Raw genomic sequence first — 14,536 nt, 5'->3', positions numbered from 1 at the left:
AAACCTAGAACCTTGGTTAGTCAACACCCTCCCTTTGGATTTTCTAGACAATCATATCCCTAGCTACCATCAGACAATCACACCACAAGAAGCATGAGTTGAACTATTGGCATATGGACACTCCAATAAGACATTGTATGTGATTGAAGGCTTTGTCATTGATGGCAACCTTGCAATCCTATGGCACTGGAAAGACATCATACCGGTAAAGTATAACATAGGCAAGATAGTGCACCATCATTAGAAGATCACTCAGGACACCGGTACCGGCACAAAAGAAAACATGTATACTGGCACATAGGCCAACAGGATTTTTTTGTTATGTAATATTTTGTTTATTATTGTAAGACGACTTGGAAAATTGTAAAATGACTCTTGTATATAAAGGAGATCATTGTAGACATTTGAGAAGTGATGTAGTGAGCATAAAAGAAAACTATTAGGCAGACCTAATGTGTGAATTATAGGTCATAGGGTATATGTATAGAATAGAGCAAGAACCTGTACTGAATCTGGCATTGAAGATGCTATTGTAAAGTAGTACAAGATATTGGATTTGAATAATCCTTATTGTAAGTCAGTATGACTTCCCATTGAGCAGTGAGCTCTAGGCAGTTGGCCTTCTTGCATGTACAGGCCCCTATTGTAAGTAATATTCTTTTATTGGCCAGTGAGTGAATATTGTGGGTCACAAATCCCACCGAGGTTTTTCCCACACCAGGTTTCCTCATTAAAATCCTGTGTTATGGTGTGCTTTTCATGTGGATGTTATTGATTCTGTTTATTGCATTATTTCTTGCATACTGACACACTGTTATATAATGTTCTGCATGTTTTAAGTTAATAAATTCTAACTACCAGTTAGATATTGATTCCCGCCCCCCTCTTAGTATCTGTGAGATCCCTAACAATTGGTATTAGAGATTGGTCCTCTATTTTCAAAAGCCTAACAACTTGAGGAAGATCTTAACACTGGTAAAGATGGAAAATTTGATGAAGCAACTTGAAGGAGCTCTTACAGACTATGATGCAGAGAAATTGAAAAATATCAAATTAGAAGATGATTTAAGAGCAACTCAGGATATCATTTAGGCACTTCAAGAAAATCTTACTATTGCAAGAAATAAGAGAACAAAACTTTGTGAAAAATTGCAAAATGAGAATGATGAAAAGGAATCACTTAATGATTAGATAAGCAAGCTAAAACAAGAGAACATGACAACAAAAAATGAAATGCAGGATATGACTATGAGATTTTGCAAAGAGATTGAGGATAGGAAGAAAAATGAAGAAGAATTGACCAGAAGACTACATGATGCAGCAAATGAGAACACAAGACTTAGCTATGAAAATGACATGTTGAAGACAGATCTGATGCATACTTAGAATGACTCAAATGAACTGATGAGACAAAAAGAAATCTTGGAAAGAGAACTAGAAACTACAAATCAACATAAAGAAAAATTCAAGAAAAGCTCAGAGGAACTTGGCACCTTGCTGAAGAATCAAAAACCTAAAGGTGACACTTCTGGAATTGGCTTTGAAGTTGGTGAAAACTCCGGTATTGCAAATACTCAGGATCACAACAAACCGGTAAGACAACCTAATGCTTATAAATTCAATGGAAAATGCTTTAACTGTAATAAGTATGGTGATAGAGCAAATAAATGTAGATCTAGAAATTATCAGAATATCAATACACCCATCGGTCAATGTTCAAAATGCAACAAAATTGGTCACAACTCTGAAAAACTGTAGAATGAATGTGAGATGTTATGTTTGTGGAAGATTTGGACACTTATCAAATCAATGCAGAACACAAACCGGCATAGGTTATGGGGAAGCTATTCAAAAAAATAATGTAACTTGTTATGCATGTAACAAGATTGGGCATATTGCTAAATTTTGTAGAAGTAAAGGAGCACCAATAGACAACAAAAGTTCTATCTTGAAAGATAAAGAAAAGGTTGAAGAGTTTAAGCAATAATTCTCAAAACAATGGATTAGAAAAGCTGATCTAAATATTGGGAATACTCCTCCACCGGTAGAACTAGTCAATGCTTCACCGGTAGGATAGAGTGATGCTTCACCAGCAGGACAGAGCAGTGCTCCACCGGCAGGAAGTTCTTCATCTAATTGAAGAAAATTTCCTTGAGGGTTTGGTAATCTAATGACACATGTGCTAATTATTCCCTCGGTTAGAGATAAGAAGTTGAAAATTACTTATTACCAGCAAACAATGTTAAGTGAATACTTAACTAGCATGTAATTAATGTGGTAGATGGTGAAAAGATATTATAAAAGTAAGGGTTTGGCTCCATTTCACTTCACCGAGATTTCAAATTTACAAAGAGCGCGAAGACTCCGAGCTAAGGCATTTCGAGCAAGAAGCAAGAACACTCCAAGCAATATCATCCATCCTAAAGGCAGTAAAAGGTATTTAATCATGGCATCCACCTCTGCAATTGAATACATAGCAAACCCTACTATTGTTGAAGTAATAAAAAGACCTAGGCCCGTATTTTAGTTAGTTCTTGAGATAGCAAAGAAGGATGATACCTTAGGTGCTTTTTCTCAAATCCCTAAAGGTGTTGTATATGCTGAAGACCCTAGAATGTATATCCACTACAACATTGAAGAAATAGGAGATGAGGAAATCAAAACCATGTATAAAACCATGATATGTGATGATATCGACAATGTTAAAGATGAACACAAGGTTATTGAAACCCTAGGATTCACAAAAATCCTTAGCATACCTAAATTTCCTAAGGATGTGATTAGGACAGTTTTAAGTAGAGTACATGAAGAATTTTTCTGGTTAGATGCAATCCATAAGATCACCAAGGAAGTTGTAAAAGTGGTCACAAGGTTACCGACCATCGGTAAGAGACCAGATAAAAACAAGAAGGTTTCCAATGACCTAGTTATAGACCTAACTGGTGCAACATTCGACAAGAGGTCTCTAAGGGTTAATGATGTAAAAGATATCAATGTGAGATTCATAAGTATGATATTAGGTTACAAGGCCACTCATGCTAATAGAATTAACTTAGTTTCAAGTTTATGCATTAAGAGTCCTTATGATATGGTAACAGACAATGCAAAAATTGACATCTGTGAATGGTTAAAGGATGAACTGATTGACAACCTTGGAAAAATCAAGAAGGACAAGAAAGGAACTTTCAGATTTGGAAATCTGTTAGTATGCCTAATGCTACACATAACAAAACAGGTTCCTGGTATAGGTTATAAAGAACTTGGATATGACATACCGGTAGGAAAACAATTGACTGAACTGTTCAATACCATGGGTGAGAACAAGGAGAACAATATTCATGACTTTTTCCAAGCATTGAAGATCAAAATGAAGCAAAGAATAAGGTTATCTTAGAAAATAGTAGACAAATACAAAGATGATATATGCTTTGTTATTAAGAAAGATGAAATTTGGATGGAAGTAGTCATCCCAAGGATGATTTGGGTAACCGAGATGGGCTATGAGACAGATGATCACATAGTTGAAACATATGCTAAAGCACTTTTGGAAGCCCCTAGTGAACCTAAGGAAGAAATATTTGGTAGTGCTGAGACTATGGAAAGCCAAATACAATCTCATGGTAAGCACTATATACCCAGAGTAAAGAAGGTTGAGGCATTTGTAAGAAAAGGTTCCAGACAAGCAAAGGCTATCAAAGAAGATGTATTGAAGAAAACCGGTATAACAAAGGATGAGTTGGCAGCTCCACAACCTGAAACTCACCTATCAACGGTAGGTACTTCTTCAGAAGGTGACATGCGAACAATTTTTAAAAGAGTTGTTAGAAAAAGAGATCCCTCACCGGCAACCACACCCTCTCCCAGGAGGACAAGGAAAAAGCAATAAGCAGTGAAATCTCCGGTTAGAAAGGCCACACCTAAGAAGAAACTAACACCAAAGAAAAAGAAAAGGACAAATAGTGACCTGGCACCTCTTGATATACTGTTAAATGAAATCACAGAGGAAGGTAATTTGAAGAACATAGAGAAAATTTATGACACTCTAACTGCTGATGAGAAAGAGCAAGTTGAGAACATTGTGATACTGCATATGGACATGTACAATAAATTTTTGATGGAAGTAGTCAATGAAATACCAGATGAATTATTCCAAAGACTAGAGGCAAGAAGGCAGGCAGTGATAGAATTGGATAAGAAAATAAAAATAGAGAAGCTACTTGCTGTATATCCGGTAAACTCTCCAAAAGAAATTGATGATTTGATTGCTCAGGAAAACTGGTCAGTATTCTCTACTGCACACTGGCACATTTCACTAATGATAGGAAGAGTTACCGAAGTAACAGAGGAAACAGAAGATGGTTGGGATACATTCCTGGTTGATAAAGAAAAACAAGAAGAATATAGGAACCCTAAACCTATAAAGGTATATCAGAAGGATAGGGACAAGGGGAAAGGAAAAGTTGGTGGACCACCAAGCATAAAAGTTACAGACACCTACCCCCACTGGTGAAAATAACAACTACTAAAGACCAACCGACAGTAGAAAGTATGGATGTAGAGGATAAAAATCCTAATTCTGAAGTTCTATATACTATAAATGTTGATACCCAAAAGATCAACATAATAGTAGATAAAGATACAACTGACAAGTCAAATATGGCTAATGAGCCTCCAGTAGCAGGGGAAACAGAGAAATCGGCAAAGGATACAGAGAAAAAGGTAGAGATTGAAGCACAAACTGAGACAACACAATATTTCAGAGAAACCAACAGAGCTAAAGGCTCCAGAACAACAGGTACACAAGGAAACAGTACCACCGCTAAGTAGTGAAGTAGGAAAACTAGTGCTAAAAGAAATACAGACACAAACTGACCTACCAGAGGTCAATACGAGCATGGTTACTACCACCGGTACTCAGATTACTGGATCATCATCAACATTCAAGTCAACAAATGTGACTGAGGTATTACTTGATTCCATCAAGAAAATAACTGACTGCAGTTCACAGGCCTACAAAGCAATTGATGATTCTATACCAATTTTGAAGGTAATTGCTCCAAACTGTAATATAGATAATAAATATTCTTTAGGGCAATTGGATACATTGTGTAAATATATTTCTGAAAATATTGAGAAAATAAAGGAAGAGTCAGTAAAGGATAAGGTAGAAAGAGAAAAACATAAATTCTTTGATGAGGAAATAAAGAAGTGTAACAAAGATTTTGACACACTTCTATTGGAACTATGCAGTTTGTTAAAAGAATACAAAAAATTGTATAAAGATACATGTAAAACAAACTTTTTGACTGTAGATATTGACAAGAAAATAAGAAAGACACATGATGAGATAAATAAGCTTGCAGACAATTTTGTAAACTTACCTGACTCATTATCAGTTTTTGAAGAGAAGATAGCAAAATTTGAGGAAGAATTGCTCAAACTAGAAAGAGAGAAAGAAAGAATAATAAATAAGGCAAAACACTTGAGATCTAAACTGAGTCCAAGATTGGACTATTTAGCATCTCTGTGGAAGGAATTTTTAGAGGCATTAACATAGGGAAGCAAAACACCGGCAGAGCATTTGCAGCATCTCACTGATACAGTAAAAAGGACTGAGACAACAATAAAGGATAGTAAGAAGTTTATGGATAGTCTAAACTTAATTTTGGGAGATCTTTTTCAGATAATAACTACCCAGCTACAGGGTTGAGGATATGGATAGATGAAACTACAAAATCTACTGACATCTTGACAACCTTTGTCATTGATGCCAAAGGGGGAGTAGTGGGATGAGAAAGTTCAAAATACAGGAATCATATGCTCAGGGGGAGCTCTCACATTTTTGGTAACATTTTTGGATTACACATTTTTGGATACTTTTGAAATTTCTCATGTGTTTCCATCAATGCCAAAGGGGGAGATTGTTGGCATATGGACACTCCAATGAGACATTGTATGTGATTGAAGGTTTTGTCATTGATGGCAACCTTGCAATCCTATGGCACCGACAAGACATCATACCAGTAAAGTATAACACAGGCAAGATAGTGCATTGGCATCAAAAGATCACTCAGGACACCGGCATCGGCATAGAGGCCGACAGGATTTTTTTGTTATGTAATATTTTGTTTATTATTGTAAGCCGACTTGGCAAATTGTAAAATGACTCTTGTATATAAAGGAGATCATTGTAGACATTTGAGAAGTGATGAAGTGAGCATAAAAGAAAATTATTAGGCAGACCTAATGTGCGAATTATAGGTCATAGGGTATATGTATAGAACAGAGAAAGAACCGGTACTGAATCTGGCATCAATGGGCAGTTGGCCTTCCTACATGTGCAGGCCCCTATTGTAAGTAATATTCTCTTATTGGCCAATGAGTGAATATTGTGGGTCACAAATCCCACCGATGTTTTTCCCACACTGGGTTTCCTCATTAAAATCCTGTGTTATGGTGTGCTTTTCATGTGGATGTTATTGATTCTATTTATTGCATTATTTCTTGCATACCGACACACTGTTATATTATGTTATGCATGTTTTAAGTTAAGAAATTCTAACTACTGGTTAGATACTGATTCACCCCCCCTCTCAGTATCTGTGAGATCCCTAACAATCCACACCCTAATGACTACTAGCTAGCACAAAAAACCAATCCCACCAAAACCAAAGTCTTTTATCCAACCAACTATTCGAGCAACCAACACAACTATGAAATTCACTAGCATCAATTACAAACCTAAAAAGACCAAGGAAAATTAGACCCACTAAACCTAGAACCTTGGTTAGTCAACACCCTCCCTTTGGATTTTCTGGACAATCATATCCCTAGCTACCATCAGACAATCGCACCACAAGAAGCATGAGTTGAACTGTTGGCCACCTCTTCAAAATATTGAATATTATTCTCATGCCACCCATCTCCTTCTGCCAGCAACACCAGTTTTGGTTCCTCATATTGACATATTAGTTAGACATTATTTGGTAATTGTTAGATTAATTATGACATTTAGCTAATTACTTATTAATTAGATCCTTTAATACTTTTTCACTTAAGCTAAACATACATTCTTTTTATGATCTAAAGTTTATTTTCTAGCTTTCCTTTTAGTTGTAGTTGAGCTTAATTTAGCTCCTCATGGTTTTTCTCTAGTTCTCCAAATTTTAGAATTAAGGTTTGCACCTAGGGTTTCATTCATACTTTACAAGGATTCATTCATTCATTGTAGTTTCATCTCCAATCAATTGTGCAATGATAAAAAATTCTCAAGTTGATATTTAGCATATAATCTCTTTCTTGCTCTCTTTTATGTGATATGTATTTTTCTTGTAGATGAATCTTGGCTCTTGTGGTTGTATCATCAACTTATACAATAATGTTCATAGTGAATTTATAGATTTCACTTGGTAGTTAGATCATGATTATCACTACCTCATCATATCTCTGCTATTTATACAACTTGTTTGTACATTTATAAATCATCTTAGTACAATAATTCAAATTTGGTAAAAAAAAAATCTATTTCTTTACTTCTATTTATTTTTGTGAAGTTTTTTGTTTGGTAAGTTAAGTTTTGGGTGAGCTCCAACATTAAGATCTAATACCCAAACATAACTAAAATAAAAACCTCTTAATTAAGAAGGTAATCAAGATCTATTACCAATAGGGAAAGAGATAGAGAGAACCATAGAGATAGAGATGTAGATAAAGAGGTAGAGGGAGATGGATAAATAGAAGGATAAATATGAATATATATAGATAGAAGAACATAGATAGAGAAAAATATAGAGATATAGATATAAAGGTCTATTAAGAGACATAGAGAGAGGAAACAATGCATATGACAAAAAGAGGGAGATATATTTAAAGATAGACAAAGAGAGAGATATGCATATAGAGATATATAGGGAGGTGGGAATCAAGAGAGAGGGAGGGAGATGGAGAGATAGAGAGGAAGAAATAAATAGATAAAGAAGAAGAGAGAGAAAGATAAGGAAAAATAAATATTGCAAGGTAGAATGATATAAGAGCGTGTGCTTTTGGAAGGAGAAAGATAGACATAAATATATATAATTATATATGGGGAAGGATAGATGAAAGGAAGGAGGGAAAGAGGAGCATATATAGAGAGATAGAGGTAGTGAAAGTAAGAGAGGAGAGGGGGATAGATGGAAAGGGAGAGAATGGTTTAGATAGAGTGAGTTATAGAGATATACAAAGAAATATGGAGATAGATAAAGAGATAAGAAGATAGAGGTAGAGAGATGTAGATATAAATGGATAGAGAGAAGAAGAAAGAGAGATTGATTTATTCATAGAGGGACAGTTTGGAACAAGACTATCCAACCATGCAACACAAAGTCAACATAGAGGAAATAATACAATAAAACACTTAGTAAGAAAGAAGACCATTATATTTATCATCAGAAACATCAATTACATCATATACATTGGTAATAAGAATAAGAATGTGTTCACATGCTTGACACAAGGTATTACAAGCTTTTAGAAGGTACATTGGCCTGATGACAGTCCCACAAACTAGTGCAACTAAACTCTCAATGCAGAAAGTATGTAATTATGAATCTAACTACTGATCTATGAGATACCTTTGAATGACTACAAGATGTTATTATAAGTTCTTTACAAGCTCCATAAATGTCTGCATCGGTCTCAATGTTCTCAAACCCAAAGAATGATGAAATGTGAAAGTCATCCTTAAAATACATTGCGAAAGGAGAATTGGAATGAAAACACAAGAAGGGTTCCCTTAGGTTCCAAATGTCTTTAATGATACTCCAATAAGATTTGTGCACATCAAAAAGAGTCCGTAAGTGAATTGGTACCATAGACATAATGTTTTGGCAAAAGAGTGAGCTTTTGGATGTGATAACTTGATGAAAATGAAAAGTACATATGAGGTAGATTTTCTTCCAATATCATGCTTCTTGCTGCTTCCAGAATAGTTTTGTTTTTCCTTTCCACAATTCCATTATGTTGAGGTGTCTGGGATGCTAATAGTTGTCTCTTGATTCCATTCACTTCCCAGAATGTATTAAATTCCCTAGATGTAAATTCTCCTCCTTGATCAGATCCTAAACATTTGATTTTCTTACCAGTTTCATTCTCTACCATTGCCTTGAATAAATTGTAACTAAAATCCCTTCTCAACTAATTGACCAACACTCAAAAGATTATGCTTCAAACCTTCAACATAATAAACATTGTCAGTATTGTGCTTACCATCCAAAGATATAGTGCCTTTTCCTTTGATTAAACAAGCTTTATCATCACCAAATATTACTAGACCTCCATTACATTCTTGAAAAGATAAGAATTTACTTTTATTACTAGTCATATGATGTGAACGTCCACTATCAATGATCCATTCATCCTTTTCTTCAATTTTAGCTGCCAGAGCCTGTTCCACCGGTGGGACAGTAGGTGCTGGTTGATCTTCTTTTATTGCAATAAATGCCCATCCATTGTCTGCCAGTTCTTCATCAGAGTCATCTGTAACTCCTTCATCAACATAGTAACATGATTTATCTCTCTTCTTCTTAAATCTGTATCTCTAATATTCAAGGTTAGGCTTATATGATCTTTTAGCTTTCTCTCTCAATCTTGCATGTCTATCAGGACATCTAGATGTTATATGACCAACTTTATTGCAATTAAAACATTTAAACGATGCTTTACCTTCATACTTACTTCCAACTGGACCTTTAGGCATCTTCCTTGCAAATAGTGCTTCAAGTTCTTCCAGTTCTTCATTTTCATTCCCGATATCTATAGATATGATGTCGATGACCACATTTAGAGTGTGAATCTTGATCCGTAAGACATGAAGAGAAATATCTAGTACAATTCAAAGAAATTACTAAGATGAATACAAACTAAAATGCAATCTAAAGGGAATATTTTTGGTTGATGCATGATTGCCTGGTAACTGAGGATGTTGTTTCATTAGAAATAAAAAGATATATTATTGAGAAAGAGAGATAGTGTGAATAAGAGAGAGTGGGAGAGAGAGAGACAAAGAGATAGAGATAGGGGAGTCAATAATGAGAGAGAATGAATGTGATAGAGATAAGTAATAGAGAGCGGAGGGGAGAGATAAGGACAAAGAGAGAGAAATCTAGGGCTTGTATGTAAATAAATGAGAAGGAGAAGCGAATACAAATAGATAGAGAGAGAGGGAAATAAATAGAGGAGAGAGAAGTAGAGAAATGTGAAGAAAGAGAGATATATATAGAGATGGCTATAAATTTGGAAAGATAGAGGAGGATATCAATAAATAGAGAGAAATAGGTAAAATATAGGGAAATGAGGGAAAGAGGTGAAACATTAGTTTTGCTAATCCCATAAATTTCATTGAAGAACAACCAATTAGGCTCAACTTTGGTCCCTTAGGAGATCTAGGAAATTTCATTGATTTTTCTCTTTTGATTGTTGATGATTGGATAATGAGTTAGATATCAAAATGGAAGAACTAGGTTAAATGATATAAAATTAGCAATAATCAACATAAACAGACAAATACAAAATTCAAAGTCAACTGATAAGTACATACCTAAAATAAGGTGCAAAGGGAAACTTGTGATAGAAAGTAGACTTCAAAATGGTTGTCATTGGAGCTATGAGCCATAGTACAAACATCTGTTTGTGTGCAAATTCATCTCAAAATTCTCCAAACTATTTTCCTATCAAATTTCAGGCCAAATTGCAAGGATTATGGTGCTATGCACTATAGAAAATATTTACTAGGGTGATAGGCACCTTATACCATACCTTTTCTATTAAATTGTGTTTTCTCGCCTTTTTCTTAGTCTTCTCTATACTTTTGTACCTACAAATTGAGTTTGAAACCTATTTTTGAGCCTAAAAATGCACAAGAGAAGATGAAAATGGTGTTGGGTTGTATAGGGGATTTCCTAAGTCAATCCCTAGGTAAATTTTAATCTCTACTAAAACAATGAGTTATTAGAAAAGAGAAATTATCCATGGTAGGCAAATGCTAATTCTCAAATACTATTTTAAACTGAAGTGTTGAAATTAAATGATTATACCTTTGATTGATGATGTGATTCTCCTTACATAAGTCCCTAAAGTGTTGATCCAACAACATAATAAATCAAAACAAAATTCATCATGAAAACATGATTGAAGATAATTTGTTTTTTATTAGGTAATGAAGGATTTTGAAAGGGCCTTGAACCCTGTGCAAAGAAGGAAGCCATTTAGCTTGACAAAGAATAAAACAACACCCAAATAAAAATGGAGCATAAACATGGGATTTAACAAGGCTCCCAAAACCTTCAAGGCTTTTAAAAAGGATCGAAAACCTTCCTAGGTTTTAAAAAGGCATCCAATACCTTCGCTTCTAGAAACTAACTATCTAGAGAGGCAGAAACAAGATGATAACCAAAAAATACAACTACAGAACCTCCTAGGCAACCAAGTGCAAAAGGAGGGATTTTTTCAAGGTTTCCCAACCTTTGATAAGATTAGCACCCTTAACCAGCTAGCAACTTCTATCCCGGAACTTCCAATAGTGAATCAACTGCTCCCCTACTAAGTTCCTCATCTGCTAAAATATAGGGGATGCCACTTTAATTTGAGTAGTAGAGAAGAAAATAGAATAAGGGGTGAACCAAACATGCTACCTTCTAGCATTCAAGCAACACTAATTGAGATAATACCACGTAGAGTGACCATCATCCTCCTTCCAAAAGAAAATCCCCAACTTAGTAGGAGAAACCCCCAACTCAATAAGGAACATGAAGGAGATCAGTAGGAGAATAATACACCGTTCCCTTAGTACAGTTTCCATCAAAGACCCCACCTCCATAGGGGAAGATGTCACCTCCATAGAAGCCATATAGTAATGAGCCCAACCAAGAATAACATAAACCAATTTGAAAGAAAGAGGGGAAAAAATTCCCTGACAAAACCAAACACTAACCAAAAAAAATCCAAGGCCAAAATGGGCCCTTAAAAATTACTAGCAACCTTCTGGGTAAAAAGAGGAACAATATGAACTCCAAACAAAAAAACATAATGACTCAGAACAACAAAATCACTAGATTATACAAAACTCTAGCAATAGAAAATACCAAAAAATGCCTTAGCAACCCTAGCAAGCAGGACCTAGAACAAAATAGCCACAACCCTAAAGAGCAAGGAAGCACCCCACCTCCACCCCTAATGCAAGGTGTACCACTAAATAGGATCCCTTGAAAAAATTTCCTCTAGCATCAATAGAGGGAACAAAAGAAACACAACACAGAAAAGAAGGGTCAACAAAGTGGAGTAGTCGATCCCAAAGTCAAGGAGAGAAGTAGATGCAGAAGAAGAGGCATCCAAGGACTCCAACTGTAGCCCCCCAACCATCAGAGTAGACAAGAAAGGTGTCAGAAGAAGCCTCCCCACACATAATGACTAGGTAGGGAATAACCCACTCTTGATAGGGGCCAACAACTAGAAAACCCAAGCCATGAATAAGGAACCCATAAATGTGTTGGCAATGTCACCATTGTCTGGGCCAACTGCAAACACTAGATGAATTCCATAGAAATGTAATCCAAGCTTCATGCAAGACTTGTACAAGACAAATACTAAGGCCCAACAATGTAGGACCTTCCCACACCCAAGAAAATGTAGGTCGTAAAGCAACAAATAACATCATCCCAACCTCAGGTGATTGAAGGATGGGAGGCCTAGGAAGAAGGGCCATGGGAACCCTTCAGAATCCAAGCCAAGAGAGGAAAACCAAAAAACTATGACCAAAGGGTATTAGGAGCATCCCAAATCTATAGAGCCATTGGCAATTGAAACTCATTCAGTGGATATAGATGCTTGATTAGTGGTTTAGGGTTGTCATTGATGCAAACTCTTCTTGAGATTTATATCCGGTAATTACAGATCTTGATGATCAAAAGTGGATGTGAACCAGTAACCAGTTAATCGTTAATTCAAGTTGGTCAAAGTTGTTTTGGTCTAGAAGCTATTTGGTGATTGCAGTGTTATGAATCATACATGGGATGATAGGGCTCACATAGATACATCATTTTATCATTGATTTGGTGATGTTCTTTTGTTTTTGGTGATCCGGTCAAGCTTACTCATGATTACATGTTATATCTACAGGTCAACTTAATAAATGATTATTTTGTGATTGCGGATATATAAGACTGGTGTAGAAGATATTTTTGGTGTGTGATATGATCGAGAATCCTTTGTAGTGCAGTTTCACATGCACACTCTTGATCCGGTAGCTGACTGAGACAAGAAACATAGCAGAGTTGCAGAGCAGATACAGTCAGAGATTTGGTACTTAATTGGAACTCATCTAGGCATTATTAGATGCTATTTTAGAGTTCTTTCATTGTAATCCATCACTCTAATTGATTTGTAAGGCAGTGAGCCTTCTTTGGTAGTAGCCCTTATTGTGATTGAGTAGTGAGCTCTAGGTAGTGTGCCTCACAGCTTGTGCATTCCCCATCATATAATATTATTTTACTACTAACCATAGTGGAATAATATTGTGGGTTGAAATCCCACCATGGTTTTTTCCATTTAGGTTTCCATATAAAATCCCCGATGTTATGGTTTTGTGGTTGATTGTTTTGTGTTTCTACATTTCAGTTTCATGCTTATGTTTTCTGTGGTTTAAAGTTAAATAAAAAAATATTAATTGGTAGAACACTGATTCACTCCCCCCTCTCAGTGTTCCTTGATTCCAACAATTGGTATTAGAGCCTAGTTCGTTCAAGGAAGCCTAACTGCTTGAGGAAGGTCAAGGAGATTGAATCAATGGATTCTGATTTTTAGAGACAACTTAGTGTGGCACTTGAGGATCTTGATGCAGCAAGGAATGAAATCAGTACCTTAAAGAGAAACCTGAATGTAGCGTAAGAATTCATTAATTATTTGAAGGACAAGTGAACTCTACAAGAGACAAGAGGAAGGAATTGATGGACAAATTGAAGGAGAAAGAAGATCAATGCATTGAAAAATATGTTGAATGTGACAAGCTTGAGAGAGAGAATGAAACCTTGAAGAATGAGATGCAATCCATTCTGATGAGGCTAACTAAAGAGATTCGAGACCGGAAGAAGAATGAAGAAAGATTAACTCAATAATTAAAGGAAAGAGAAGGTGAATGCTTTAGGCTTACCTATGAGAATGATCAGTTGAAGCTTGAGTTGACACAATCAAGGAATAATGGTCAAGAACTTGAAAGACAGATTATTGCCCTAAGAGATGAACTTGCCACTGCAAATGAATACAAAGACAAATTCAATGCTAGCTCAACAAGGCTTGATGAGATGCTGGAAAGTTAGAGACATGGAAAGAACATACAAGGACTTGGATTTGAGAAAGGTGAATCCTCCAGATTTGGACAAAGCAATGCAAAGCTAAAGAATAAGAATCCTCCAATAAGACAACCTAATGCTCATACATTCAATGGTAGATTCTTTACTTGAAATAAATTTGGTCATATGGTGAATCAATGTAGAAGTAGGATGAA

Source organism: Cryptomeria japonica, chromosome 10 (genome assembly GCF_030272615.1).
Source record: "Cryptomeria japonica chromosome 10, Sugi_1.0, whole genome shotgun sequence".
In the NCBI taxonomy this organism is placed as follows: Eukaryota; Viridiplantae; Streptophyta; class Pinopsida; order Cupressales; family Cupressaceae; genus Cryptomeria; species Cryptomeria japonica.
This window is presented reverse-complemented; position numbering follows the sequence as displayed.